The sequence below is a fragment of the Bubalus kerabau genome, chromosome 8, assembly GCF_029407905.1.
Source record: "Bubalus kerabau isolate K-KA32 ecotype Philippines breed swamp buffalo chromosome 8, PCC_UOA_SB_1v2, whole genome shotgun sequence".
NCBI classification, from domain to species: Eukaryota; Metazoa; Chordata; class Mammalia; order Artiodactyla; family Bovidae; genus Bubalus; species Bubalus kerabau.
The window spans coordinates 21,832,817-21,848,579 of record NC_073631.1 but is presented as its reverse complement, the minus strand read 5'-3'; positions in this window follow the sequence as shown (position 1 = coordinate 21,848,579).

Below are 15,763 nucleotides of genomic sequence, written 5' to 3'. Positions count from 1 at the left end.
TGGCTGGATGGCATCACTGAGTTGATGGACGTGAGTCTGAGTGAACTCCAGGAGTTGATGATGGACAGGGAGGCCTGGCGTGCTGCGATTCATGGGGTTGCAAAGAGTCGGACACGATTGAGCGACTGATCTGATCTGACCGACCTGGGGAGTTCATCTTTCAGTGTCCTTTTTGCCTTTTCATACTGTTCATGGGGTTCTCAAGGCAAGAATACTGAAGTGGTTTGCCATTCGCTCTCCAGTCAACCACATTCTGTCAGACCTCTCCACCATGACCCGCCCATCTTGGGTGGCCCCACATGGCATGGGTTAGTTTCATTGAGTTAGACAAGGCTGTGGTCCATGTGATCAGATTGACTAGTTTTCTGTGATTATGGTTTCAGTGTGTCTGCCCTCTGATGCCCTCCTGCAACACCTACCATCTTACTTGGGTTTCTCTTACCTTGGACGTGGGGTATCTCTTCACGGCTGCTCCAGCAAAGCGCAGCTGCTGCTCTTTACCTTGGACAAGGGGTATCTCCTCACTGCCGGCCCTCCTGACCTTGAACGTGGAGTAACTCCTCTCGGCCCTCCTGTGCCCACACAGCTGCAGCTCCTTGGACGTGGGGTAGCTCCTCCTGGCTGCCGCCCCTGACCTCGGGCGTGGGGTAGCTCCTCTTGGCCACCACCCCTGACCTTGGGCATGGGGTAGCTCCTGTAGGCCATGCTTCTGCATGGTCCATCGCCTTAGAAGTCTTCTATTAATCTTTTTTTCTTAATGAAAATATGCAAATATGTCATCTTGGAGAGTTAAGACAATGGTTTATTATCAGTAAATTAAATCAACCTGAACTATTTTGTTAACTAATAGAGAATAAGGATGAGAAATAGGAAAAATTAAATTTGGAAGAGTGGTAAGATAAGGGACAATGGACTTTAGAATGTTGTAGTGACAGGCAGTAAGAGCCAGAGTTACTATGAATGCACCAGGAGCCTGGAGTTGAAATCAAAGAATAAGTGAATTTTGTCTTATTCTTAATTTTAAATTAGTAGTATACACAAAATTTTGTTTAGAGGAAAATCAAGCCTTTAAGAACATATTTGAAAAATGCCATATTTTTGTACCTATTTCTGACACTAATATAGCATTGGGACCCTCACTGCCAGACTTTACTTTTAATATGCAGTCACCAATTGAGTAAAATGAAAACTGTATGTGTATATATATTTAAAGATAATTTAAAAAATGACTCCAGTCTTATACATAAAAAATGCATTATATTTGTATTTTTACTTGCCTCCAGAGAACACTTAGAGAAGGGCATTTCTAGAAACAGGATTAAATATTTTGACTCAAACAATTAGAACTCTTCAATGGCAACTGTTAAAAAAAACACTCAGAACTCCTTGGGGACAGACCATTGTATGGTTTTATAAAGTCTTGTGGCTCATACTTGCATGGTGTGTTAGTGACAAAATCTGGCCTGGAGTCAGATTTCCTGCTGCTCTTAATATGCTCGATCCACAAAGTAGGACCTTCTGTGCAACTGAAAGTAAACCTAAATTAAGAATGTTTTCGTTTCTCTGTTTAATAATAAGAGGTACCACTTTTCATGAACGTTTTGTCATGAGCCGGGTGTTTACATGAATTGGCTGCAGTCTTCACAGCCATCCTGTAAGGTGGTAATAACTAACACTGAGAGGTGGAATAGTACAGAGGTTAGGAGTGCTGGTTATGGATGGCGTGGAATAGTGCCTGTCAGCTATCTGGATTTGAATTCCACACTTTTGCTTAATGGTCAGGTAAACTTCATTTCTTCATCTTCACAATCTAGATAAGTAGTTGTTGTTTTGTTGTTCAATCACTAAGGTGTGTCCGACTCCTTGCGACCTCATGGCCTGCACCATGCCAGGCTTCTCTGACCTCCACTCTCTCCCAGAGTTTGCTCAAATTCATGTCCATTGAGTTGGTGATGCTATCTAACCATCTCATCCTCTGCTGCCCCCTTCTCCATTTGCCTTCACTCTTTCCACCATCAGGGTCTCTAATCCAGTGATAAGTAGTACCTATCCTATTATGTTGCTGTAAATGAGAAAGAGGAGAGCAGCACCTGAGAGTCAGAAGCTGGCCCAGCTCTATCAGCTAGGGCTTGGCATTCTAGATGCTAGCTTGACACTGGCAGCTCGGTTGTGGCATTTTGCCTGATGAACATAAACAGGTTTGTTTGTGCGTGCTCAGTTGCTTAGTCATGTTTGATTCTTTGTGACCCCATGGAAAATCATGGGGTCAAAAACAAAGCTATTTTCCACTCTTTTGAACTTTCCCTAAATTACTAACACAGTCCTGAATCCTAGTCCTTTCTAACACCCACCTGCTGAGGTACCTCCCAGTTCTCCCTGATATATATGGTCTCCCTCATTGTCACAAGTCAATAAACCCAACCTCATTTGACCAAAGGTGTGTTCTTGGTGGTCCTGGGCTGGAGGGCATTGACATGAGAAATGAATGAGTTAATCCACATAAAGAACTTAAAATAGTGCCTGGCTCCAAGTAAATGTTCAGTGAATATTATCTATATAGTGTTTTTTAATTTTGTAGATAGTGATATGGAAACTCAGAGAGAGCCCAAAGCTGGGAGGATGTGGTGTTGTATTTCCAGTTCAGGTTTATTATGCTCCAGAGCCCATGTTTTCACTACACCATACTACTACGCTTTGACTCATTACCATTGCTTCCCTGTAAGGGGGTGCCTTTATTGGCCCTTGGGATTCTAATTTTGTCTTGATCTATGGCTTGCCTGGTGGCTCAGAGGGTAAAGCATCTGCATGCAATGCAGGAGACCCGGGCTCCATTCCTGGGTCCAGAAGATCCCCTGGAGAAGGCAATGGTAACCCACTTCAGTACTCTTGCCTCAAGAATCCCATGACGGAGGAGCCTGGTCGGCTACAGTCCATGGGGTTGCAAAGAGTCAGACATGACTGAGCGACTTCACTTTCACAAGTTTAAATAAAAATTCTTTTCCTTTAAACAGCATTAAAAATCAACCGTTAATCTTTTTCATTTATGTAGCAGCTTGTTAGGTGAAAGACCTTCAGATTTTCTTTCTTTTACTACAACTTTACTCTTTTGATCATGGTAAAATTCTCTTTTATCCTTTGAAGTCTCATTGACTGAAAAGACTGTGGTAAAGAATGTTAACTTAGATCTTTTGCAAAATAAGGTAGCTGGGAGACAGGAATGGCAACAGTCCCAAGCTAGCACCAGGGTGCAGAAGACTGAAGATGAGAGCCCAAGCATTAACCTTCAATGAAACCATCCAGCCAACTGCTAACATGATAAGGGAATAATGTCAGCGAGCTTCAGGAAAAGACAACACTGACAGCCAGAGCATGTTTGACTTCCATAGCGTAAGGTAAAAGATTAATAATAAATTGGACCATGGATCTAGGTGCCTTTCTCATCCACTCATTTTCTAATTTACCATTCATGGGAATTTCTGTGTTCTGAGGTGGATGGAGTGAGGTCTTATGTATGTATTTGCTTTATGGAAAGACTTCTAATTGAGTTCTTCCTAAACTGTGGGTTTTGGAAATGCTGGTATTTTAGGAGGTATTCGTATGTTTTCTATAAAAGACAACCTAAGGGTCAATTTTTGGTATTGTTCTAATGGAGTCTACTTGAAGATTCACAGATGCATATTAAAAGATGTTAAAAATGAAATAAAATATCTGTTTAATTTTATGTCAGGCATTTCCCAAATTCATTTAAATTTAAGACTTTTTCCTTAGAACATATTACCACCACCATCACCACCACCCCATCATCATCACAGGTAACGCTCATGGAGGGCTTACCATACAGTAGACACTGTTCTAAGTACTTTGTATATTAACTTATTGCCTCAACAGTGTTGTTATTGCCAGGGAGGCTGAGGTGTAGAGCAGCGACGTGACCTATTCAAGGTGAAATATCTAGTAAAACAAAGCAGAGATTTCTTTAACTGCTCCTGTCTTAGGAGAAAAAGTGAGAAGTCCTTTTTTGACTTGAGGGAACAAAGAGAAAAGTACTAGATTTATTCAAGTATTCTGTCAACATTTGCTGAGAAACTAGTATGTGCCCTGAGAAACTGGTATAAACAAAAGCTATTCAAAGTGCTGGAGATACAGCATTGAGTAAGACATACAGGATCCCAATTCTTATGGAGTTTACGTTGTAGCGGAAATAAATAGATAATAACAAATAAGCACATAAATAAACAAACAAAAAAAGGGTAGTGATAAATGTTATGTTGTAAATAAAACAGAGTGGTCTGCATATGGATTAACATTAGGTTAATTATTCTTGAAAGTTCATTGCAATGTCTTATTTAATAACTTCATCTGACTAACTAAAGCACAATAATCAGTTTAATCATAGCCTTTTAATAATAGTCTTGCTGATTTATTGGTAAGGTATGTGTTTGCTTATTGGGAAGGTCATCAAAGAAGTGTTTTTATATTCTTTATATTCTTAAAGAAGTGTTTCCCAAAATGGGATCAATGAAATATAGTTCCCAGGAATTTTAATAGTTGTGTATGTATGAAAATATTTTTGTGGTCAAAGGAGTTTGAAATAAGTTTCTAGCGACATCAGTTACCCCGAGTTTCCAATACATCAATGATTTTTTTTTTCTGGCAAAAAATGTAGTGTACAATATTTGAAACTTATTTGACCATGGAACTTTCTCTTGAGACAGCTTCTCATGAGAGTCTTATTATGTGGACCCCACTTTGAAATGCATTCCATTAGAGCTATCTCTGTTTCTTTTTTTAGCACAGCACATTTGTGGTGCTACTTTGTTGCCATAATTATTAGCTCACTTAAAAGAAGTTTTGATCTTTTGCATTGACTCAGAGTAATTCCTTATTAAATTCTCCTTTGTTGTTAGAATTCAGATCTAAGAGAAATAGCATTTCATAGAAAAGTGCCATTCTTTCATATTCTGAAGTCTTGTTAATTCTGTTTGCTGGAGTTTGGGTTAGTGGGACTAAATATTCTGATTTTTCTCCCACGCTTGTTTTATTTTTATGGTTCAGCCTTTCTTGATCAACCTGTGCTACTGTTGGGATCTGTTGGGCACTATGTGTTATGTATTCTTTCTCTATCAATAAGAAAAAGAGAGTCCACCTTTCTATCTCTGACATATCACATGAATAGAACATAAAGAGACATAAAGTTTTGCCTAAATGTACAGTGAAAAATGTCACTGATATATACAATTATCAAGGGCAAAAATCACTACCAGGTCCTTGTACATTCTTCTAGAGATATTATATATAATATATCACACATATTTGTAGTATTTACACTCAGATACATTTGCACTTATATTAAAGGAGATCAGCCTTGGGTGTTCTTTGGAAGGAACGATGCTAAAGCTAAAACTCCAGTACTTTGGCCACCTCATGCGAAGAGTTGATTCATTAGAAAAGACTGATGCTGGGAGGGATTGGGGGCAGGAGGAGAAGGGGACGACAGAGGATGAGATGGCTGGATGGCATCACTGACTTGATGGATGTGAGTTTGAGTGAACTCCGGGAGTTGGTGATGGACAGGGAGGCCTGGCGTGCTGCGATTCATGGGGTCGCAAAGAGTCGGACACGACTGAGCGACTGAACTGAACACATATAAAACTTCCTTTTGTGAACACAATGTAAAAAATGTAATAGCAAACTATTCTACCGCACCCCACTTTATTCACTTTGCAATTTATTTTGGGAATGTTTCTATATCAGTTTGTAGAGATCTACATAATTAACAAAAAAGAAAAAAGGAACTAAAGCTATTGCAATGTATTCCATTATATATATTGTTAAATTTATCTGTTTATATTCCACTGTATGGATTATTATAATTTAACTAGTCTCCATTTTATAGACACTTAGGTGATGTTTAAATAATTGTGTAAAACAAAATAACTCCTTAAATATTAGTCTTGTGATGGGGTAAATTTTGCCTTGATGTTATTATATTGATAACTTTGAGGTTTCTATACTAATGTTTTACCATTTAAAAAGATTCTCTACTTGTTATTTGATTTGGTATAAAAAAATTTGCAGGTTTCCAGAATACCGAAATTTGAAAACTTGTGCTGAAAACAGTAGGCTTTAAAAACCTAACTGGTTTCCTGTATTAAAATTCTTTTGAATTTTTATCCTTGCCCATATCGTATGTTTTCACTTTCATTACATCATAATACTAGCTACATATTTCCTTTCCAAAATTCTATTTTAAAGCTTTTAAGCTTTTCATTTTTGGATTTAAGACCCAGGACTCGTCTGCATGGATTATTGTTCTGAAGTGCAGTACCACTGCGTGTTTGGTTGAATTCTTTCTATATAAACAAGTCACGAATAATATAAATGAGCTTAGATTGGATCAGATACAATGAGGGTCGAAGAGTGATGGTTGATGCAAACAAGTGAAGTGATTAGTATTGTTCTTGCTGCAAGATGAATTATATTATGTCATGCATTAAAACAATGGCTTGTTCTTCAGGATATCAACGACTTTTTAGCAAACCATATAATGGGAAGTATGCAGTCCTTTATCATTAAAAAAAAAAGTGAGCTTATAAATAGCAGTTTTGAGAATTATTTTCAAGTTTCAAAGACCAGTGTAGTGCCAGCACTGATGAGAATGGACGCACCTTGTCTTTGGTAATGGACAGCACAGTGTATTTATTGTCCTTTTTACTCTGCAGTGCTGTTCTGTGATGACACATAAGCTGTTTTGATCTCTGGGTACTTTAGCTTCAAGTGGACCAGGAGCTCTTCTACCCTTGGGGGCGTTAGTAGGATTCTAATGATTCTGTTTGATCTCCCATGCTAAACGCAAATGAAATAAATCAGTAGAAATACACATAGTGAGTATATCAAAGAGTTATTTCTACTTCTGGGCATAAGGCAGTTGCTAAGCAACCTGTGTCAGACTTCATGGTCATCTGTTAGAAAGGACACAAAGTCAATGCTCACTCCAGACACATTAGATCGTAAATGAAAAAAAACTATTTTGTTGGATTCAAGAAAAAGCTCCTTGGATGAACATATAATGGTTTCAGGATATGATGTATCTTTTTGCAGATGTGCTTAGGGGAACAATTAAATAGGTTAAAAAAAAATCAACATTCAATCCCAGCAGACAGGAAGGACAAAGAGAATAAATGACATTTTCTTTGAATTATTCTCACTTCCTAGGATCTACCTTCAGAACACCGTGACTATCTGTGGGATGTAATAACCTTAACAGTACGTGCCGTGAGCCTTCCAACAGCAGGGGAGTCCACACTGTACCTTTGGAATGTGGAATTTTATTGATAATAAGAAAATTACTTATAATCTTCTTTTACATTTTTCTTCAATACGACATTTTACGATATGAACTTTGTAACGTAGAAAAGAGCTTTGTCAAAGCAGAGAGGCATGGGATAGTTTTTGGGCTAAGTGTAATAAAGCTATCCAAGGCACAGAGTGTGGAAAAATTATGATATTCACTTTGCAGAAATTATATGTTCAGTATCTAAAAATCGCTGATGATTTTTCTTCAGTATTTTGTGTAGATAAATATTTTTCTTCTGATATGAGATTATTGTTTGGCCCATCACAGCATTTTATTATGTGCTATTTTTTCTTTTTTTAATCAGAATGCCTCTATAGTACCATTTACTGGCAACTTGACCTTAGAAAGTTTTTTTAAACTCATTTCAGCCTCCAATTTTCTTGACTATGAAACAGAGCTATAAATAATCCTCTCATAGAATTTTGATAATTTTATGAATTAATAGTTATATGAAATACCTAGTGGATAGTATGTTCTAAGTTGCATGCGTGTGTGCTCAGTTGCTTCAGTCATGTCTGACTCTTTATGACCCCATGGACTGGAGCCCACCAGGCTTCTCTGTCTACAGGACTCTCCAGGCAAGAATACTGGAGTGAGTTGCCTTGCTCTTCTCCAGGGGTCTTCCTGAGCCAGGAATTGTACCTGCAGCTCCTGTGTCTCCTGTACTGCAAGCAGATTCTTTACCCACTGAGCCACCTAGGAAGCCGATAATTATTATTATTTATGGCATAGACTATTAGAACAAAGTATTCTAAGTAGGATTACTGCATTTTGTCTAAAAAGCACAACAATTTTTAAATGGGAAAGTACATTAGCTCATGTTTTTTGTGAAGTTTTTTTTTTTTAATTGAACACATTTAACTGAAACTGAAATAGTCATTACACTGAAGTTTAAAAAAAGTATTGTTCATTTGCTAAGTCATGTCTGACTCTTTGTGACCCCGTGGACTGCAGCTCGCCAGGTTCCTCTAACCTCCACTGTCTCCCGCAGTTTGCTCAAATTCATGTACATTGAGTCGGTGATGCTATGTAACCATCTCATCCTCTGCTGCCCCCTTACTCTTTTGCCTTCAATCTTTCCTAGCATCAGGGTTTTTTCTAAGAAGTCAGTTCTTCACATCAGGTGACCAAAGTATTAGAGCTTCAGCTTTATCATCAGTCCTTCCAACGAATATTCAGGGTTGATTTCCTTTATTTTTTATTCTATTTTTTTTAACTTTAAACGTTTTTTGTATTGGGAGTATAAGCCAATTAATAATGTTGTGAAGGGACTCAGCTGTACGTATGCATGTATCCATTCTCCCCCAAACCTCCCTGCCATCCAGGTTGGCACATAACATTGAGCAGTGTTCCAATAAGTCTATGTTGGTTACCCATTTTAAATATAGCAGTGTGTACATGACCTTCCAAAAATCCCTAACTTTCCCCTTTTCCCTGCAACTCTAGGTTTGTTCTCTGAGTCTTTTTCTGTTATGTAGGTAAGTTCCTTTGTATCAGTTTTTTTTTTTTTTTTAGATTCCACATATGAGGACTGTGATATATTTCTCCTTCTGTTTGACTTACTTCACTCAGTATGACACTCTCTGTCAATCTGTATTGCATCAAATGGCATTATTTTATTCTTTTAAATGGTTGAATAATATTCCACTGTATATGTGTACCACATCTTTATCCATTCCTCTGTCAATGGACATTTAAGTTGCTTCTATGTCTTTGCCATTGTAAACAGTGCTGCAATAAAAGTGGGGTGCATGTATCATTTCTGATCATGTTTTTCTCAGGGTATGATTGCCTTTAGGATTGACTGGTTTGATCTTCCTTTGCAGTCCAAGGGACTCTCAAGAGTCTTCTCCAGCACCACAGTTCAAAAGCATCAGTTCTTTGGTGCTCAGGCTTCTTTATGGTCCAACTCTCACACCTATACACGGCTGCTGGAAAAACCATAGGTTTGACTAGATAGACCTTTGCTGGCAAAGTAATGTCTCTGATTTTTAATATGCTGTTTTAATATATGTTTAATATGCTGTTTTGGTTGGTCATAGCTTTTCTTCCAAGGAGCAAGCATCTTTTAATTTCATGGCTGCAGTCACCATCTGCAGTGATTTTGGAGCCCAAGGAAATAAAGTCTGTCACTGTTTCCATTGTTTCCTCATCTATTTGCCATGAGGTAATGGGACCGGATTCCATGATCTTTGTTTTTTGAATGTTGAGTTTTAAGCCAACTTTTTCACTCTCCACTTTCATCAAGAGGCTCTTTAGTTCCTCCTCATTTTCTGCCATTAGAGTGGTATCATCTGCATATCTGATGTTGTTGACATTGATCCCCTCAATCTTCTGCATTGGCAGGTGGATTCTCTATTACTGAGCCACTTTGGAAGCCCTGAGATACTTTGCATATAAGTTAAATAAACAGGGTGACAATAAACAGCCTTGATGGACTCCTTTCCCTATTTCAACCAGTTAGTTGTTCCATGTCTGGTTTGAATTGTTGACCTGCATACAGGTTTCTCAGGAGACAGGGAAGGTGGTCTGTTACTCCCATATCATCAGAAATTTCCCACATTTTTTTGTGGCCCACACAGTCAAAGGCTTTAGCGTAGTCAATGAAGCAGAAGTATGTTTTTCTGGAACTCCCTTGCTTTCTCCATGATCTAATGAATGTGGGTAATTTGGTCTCTGGTTCTGCTGCCTCTTTGAAACCCAAATTGTACATCTAGAAGTTCTTGGTTCACATACTACTGAAGCCAGTTTGAAGGATTTTAAGTTTAACCTTGCTGGGATGGAAATGAACACAGTTGTACAGTAGTTTGAACATTCTTTGGCTTTGCTCTTTTTGGGACTGGAATGAAAGCTAATCTTTTCCAGTCCTGTGGTCAGTGCTGAGTTTTCCAAATTTGCTGACTTATTGAGTACAGCACTTTCACAGCATCATCTTTTAGGATTTGAAATAGCTTAGCTGGAATTCTATCACCTCCACTACCATTGTTTATAGTAATACTTCCTAAGACCCAATTGACTTCACACTCCTGGGTGTCTGGCTCTAGGTGAGTGACCACACTATTGTGGTTATCTGGGTCGTTAATAGCTTTTTTGTACAGTTCTTCTGTGTATTCTTGCCACCTCTTAATCTCTTCTGCTTCTTTTAGGTCTTTACCATTTCTGTCCCTTATTGTGTCCATCCTTGCATGAAATGTTCCTTTGATATCTTCAATTTTCTTGAAGAGATCTCTAGTCTTTCCCATTCTCTTGTTTTCTTTTATTTCTTTGCATTGTTAATTTAAGAAGGCTTTCTTATCTCTCCTTGCTGTTCCTCTGGGAACTCTGCATTCAGTTGGAAATATCTTTCTCTTTCTCCTTTGCCTTTTGCTTCTCTTCTTTCCTCAGCTATTTGTAAGGCCTCTGCAGACAACCACTTTGCCTTCTTGCATTTTTTTTTCTTTGGGATGGTTTTGATCACTGCCTCTTGTACAATGTTATGAACCACTGCCCATAGTTCTTCAGGTACTTTGTCCACCAGATCTAATCCCTTGAATCTATTTGTCACCTCCACTGTATAATTATAAGGGATTTGATTTAGTTCATACCTGAATGGCCTAGTATTTTCCCAACTTTCTTCAATTCAAGCCTGAATTTTGCAATATGAATCTTATAATCTGAGCCACAGTCAGCTCCAGGTCTTGCTTTTACTGTCCGTATAGCGTTTCTTCATCTTTGGCTGCAAAGAATATAATCAGTCTTACTTCAGTACTGACCACTGGGTGATGTTCATGTGTGAAGTCATCTCTTGTGTTGTTGGAAAAGGGTGTTTGCTATGATCAACATAAAAAGAAAAATTATATCTATCTTTGAAGTGTAGTTCACAGCACATTTTCTTTTTGGTTCTGCAATAAGTATAAAGTATCTAAATTTTGTCAGTAAATGAATTTTTCTTTCTATAGCAAATTATATTATCTTTAGCATACAGACAATACAAAAAAAACTAGTACCCATAGTTCCAAACTCTCTTACAGGTTCATAGAGTCTCCTTGGAGGCATAGACCAGCATTTTAGTTTTGGAGAAGAATTTTTGTGTTGAATTTTGTGAGTCTGTTAAAAAATCTGTTAACATTTTTTACAATGATGAGTTCAGTGTAACTAAGAAGTCAGTTAGGAAGAGAGATAGAAGATCCAGAATCCATCTTTAGGGAGTCACAGCTCATCTTTTTTAGGACTAGTTGGGGCCTTGGTATTCTCTCTGTTGCAGTGGAACATTTGTTGGTTTATTCGGTGACTGTTTTTTTGCATGCCTACTATGTGTGCTAGGCACTGTGTGAGAGATGCTGCGCGTATAGTGGTGGACAAATTCTAAGTGAAGCCTGCCCTGTTGGAGCAGTGGGAAAAACAGTAAAGTACTAAGTGCCTTGAAGGAAATGAACAGGGTGAGGGATAAATAATAGTGCTGCTGGGCTGGTTCAATGAGTTGCAACTAAATAAGGGAGGGTGGCTGGGAAAGATCTCTGAGCAGTTGGCATTTAGACTGAAACCACTCAGAGCAAGGTTGACCCCCTGGACCTCAGCATTCAGCGTGAGTAGTTCTACAACAGCTGATGTACCCATCAATGACTGACCTTTCTTTGTCTTCAGGACTCTTGAGTTCGAATGAAATAGCATGGTTTTCCCTCTCCTTTTCCTTATGGAAGTCTTCCACTTTTATCTTTGTTTTTGGAGACAGCTGTTTCATTTTACTGATAGATGCTATGTCATCCTTAAGCAAGCCAGCACTTTCATTTTATGAGGCTTGTTTTCTTCTACACATTTTCATTTCAACCCGTGTCTTTTCATATAAATTATGAGCTTTAAAAAAATAAACTAAAGTAAACTGTTGGTAGAGATCAGGGAGGAGCTGTAATCAACGTGTTAGAGTGGGATGTTCCATTTTTCCATATTTTGATTACCAGTTTCTCATAAACAATTGAGCATGGCTTAAAAAGAGATTTAGAAGGTCATTTATGTGTTACTAATCTGCATTTTCATAGAATTTTAAGTCTTTCAAATTGTTGTGTTATATATATTTAGAAACAAGACTCTGGTTTAACAGCAATAGCAAAAGCATCCTTGCATTGTCAGGAGTGGTGTTTTCAATTTGGTTAGCTTTCAAAACACCCATGAGTTATAACATTAGGAGCATATTAATCTGTACAATTTGAACATTAATAGATTAGCATTCACGTTTATACATTTATATGATTAAAGCTTAAAGTGCACAATTTCTATTTTAATACAAATCAGTGTCTACATGTCTGTTTGGATGATTGGGAGTTCTTCGAATTTATAATTAGCATCTAATAACTGCTAAACAGGTATTATGAGAAAGGAAGTCAAACAATATGAAACATGAAACAGAATGCCACATTGTAATAACATCTGTAACCCATGTTTTATCTGCTTTGTGTTAAATGCACTCTGCTGCTGCTAAGTTGCTCCAGTCGTGTCTAACTCTTTGTGACCCCCATGAATTGTATAGTCTGCCAGGCACCTCTGTCCATGGGGATTGTCCAGGCAAGAATACTGGAGTGGATTGCCTTGCCCTCCTCCAGAGGATCTTCCCAACCCAGCGATTGAACCCAGGTTTGCCCTATTGCAAGCAGATTCTTTACTATCTGAGCCACCAGGGAAGCCCAGGAATATTGGAGTGGGTAGCCTATCCCTTCTCCAGAGGAACTCCCCGACCCAGGAATCAAACCAGGGTCTTCTGCATTGCAGGCAGATTCTTTGCCAGCTGAGCTAAAGGATACAAATGTGAATCAGTTATGTAGATAAAAGAACTGATTAGCATTTATTTTTCCCTAAGGAGTTTTAGCATTTAATTATTCAACTAATCCACTTTTGGCTGTGCTGCGTCTTCATTGCTGTGTGCGGGTTTCCCCTGGTCGTGGCGAGCGGGGGCTACTCTAGCTGTGGCGCATGGGCTTCTCGTCGCGGCGGCTTCTTTGGTTCGCAGCACGGGGCTCTCCTGCGGGCGCTTCAGTAGCGGCAGCCCACGGGTAGAGAGTTGTGGCTCCGGCTCTACAGTGTGGCTCAGTAGCTGTGGTGCACACGCTTAGTTGCTCCAAAGCAGGTGGGATCTTCCCAGACCAGGGATCGAACCCATATCCCATTGGTAGGCAGATTTTTAACCACTGGACCACCAAGGAAGTCCCTCCCGAAGGATTTTTTTTATTGCTTACCTTTAATTAAACAATAATGGAAGACTAAACTGTAGTACAGTAAAACTTTCTGTTTGTAGGGATAAGAAATAAGCTTAATTATAAAACATAAAGAAAGGAATGCCATTATATTGAAGAATGAGAAAATCATATTTCAGTTCAGACTATATATACATTTTTATAAATGATTTTTCAGACTGTACATTTTTTTAAATCATACATATACGTTATCTTCATAAAGCCATATATCATTATTTAATTTTTCATATATACCATACACCATTTTTCAGACTCTAACTCCATATAGACATACAGACATACCCATAAACACATTGACACTGACACTTGGGTACAAACATGAAAAGAATTTCATTTAATTTACAGAACAGTGTTTTGAGGTTTTTAAACACTTAGGATAATTTTTTGTGGCTCAACTGGCATTTTGGCTATGGTTATTAAGACTTGGAGTTACAGCAATAAATTTAATTCAATCTTATTAAAGTGCTAGTTTATCTTTAACTGACTAATAGGATCACGAAATACTGATGTGTCCAACTTGACCTTCTTAGTGATCCAAATCAATTATTCCAGCAATATATCTTTGTAGTCACTTCATTAATGGCCTTGCTGAGGTACCCCCAGTTTCTGAGAATAGACCCCGCTTTACCTAAACGACTCACTATGCCACCGCTTAATAAATTAATTTAAAAAAATTCTGCTCTCCTTTAAAGAATATTCAGACTGAAGACAAAGCTGCTTTTATTGTGGCTTGACTGCCATTCCTGCTTAAGGTACATTAGTTCTGTTAAATGTAACACATTGAGTGAATACATGGGGAAAGATCTGGCCTACGTAACTGCTGTCTTTTCATCCTAAGTTTTCTGAGTCTGAACTTTGGAGCCCTGGTTTGTAAAATGAGGCTCTAAGTCCAAAGTAGAGGAAATGTAAAGAATATTTGCTTCTCCCCTCCTACAGTCCCCACTTTCAAACTAATTTAAAAAATTGCCAGATTACTATGGTATATATTTATCATATATCCTCCTCCTTGAAGTCAAATAAGGAGTTAACAGGGCATAATTATCAATTATTTTATTTAAATATTTATTTCCTAATGTGCATGTCTATGTCTTCCCTTTCAGCTTGAAGAGGAAGTATTTATATGTATACTTCGCTTGTGCATAATTTTCTATCCTTCTTTTCATGTGCATCTTCCCCCCTCTTATGGCAGTTGTCGGCGGCTGTAGCCCAGACACCTTGAGTTGAACATCACTTCAGAGGGTTCTTGGGTAAATGAGAATTTAATCCCTTTTCACACCCTTTTTACTAGCAAGAGAACCAATAAGGTTGGGAGGAATGATCAGCGAGTTTTGCTTTACTGCAGCTGCCACTTAGATTCATGGAGGTCTGAGTAATAAGCATTGTTGAAAAAAATGGTTTTGATCACTTTAGATATTTTTAAAAAATCTTGAAAAAAAGAATATGGGGAAAATGGAAGTATGTCTGATTAACAAATTTAAGGTAATATACTACGAACTCTGCTATTCTGTATTCTTCCAGAGGTTCTTTATAGATGCAAATGTAAATATCTTTTAATTTTCTTCCTTCAAAGAAATCATGATATAAGATTATTCTGTTTTATGTTTTATAAATTTTACATGTGTTAAAAAAAAACCAGGCATATATTTGAATACTAGACTTATTTTTGATTGCTAACAGAATGATGGTTCAAAATGCAAAAATAAAGACAAAAAAACAAAATGTAATCTTTATTTTTTGTGTACAAATGTATATTTATAAGGATTTCCCAAGTGGCTCAGTGATAAAGGACACACTTGCCAATGCAGGAGATACAGGAGACAGGGTTTGGATCTGTGAGTCTGGAAGATCCTCTGGAGAAGGAAATGGCAACCCACTCCAGTATTCTTGCCTGGAAAATTCCATGGACAGAGGGGCCTGGTGGGCTACAGTCCATAGGGTCACAAAGAGGCAGACCCAACTGAGCATGCATGCATGCAATGCATGGAATTATAAACATGTAATTTTTAAGTGCTTAGTGATTTGGTAGGCATCATTAACAGCTATGAACTTTCACTTTTCTCTGCAGGAAAGTTATTATCTAATTCTGGAAATAAGGTACACATGCCTTTGAAAAGCTAATCCTTATGTCAATGTATTGTAATTTTCGTATATATCTAGAAGACATTATGTCCGTGGAACTCAT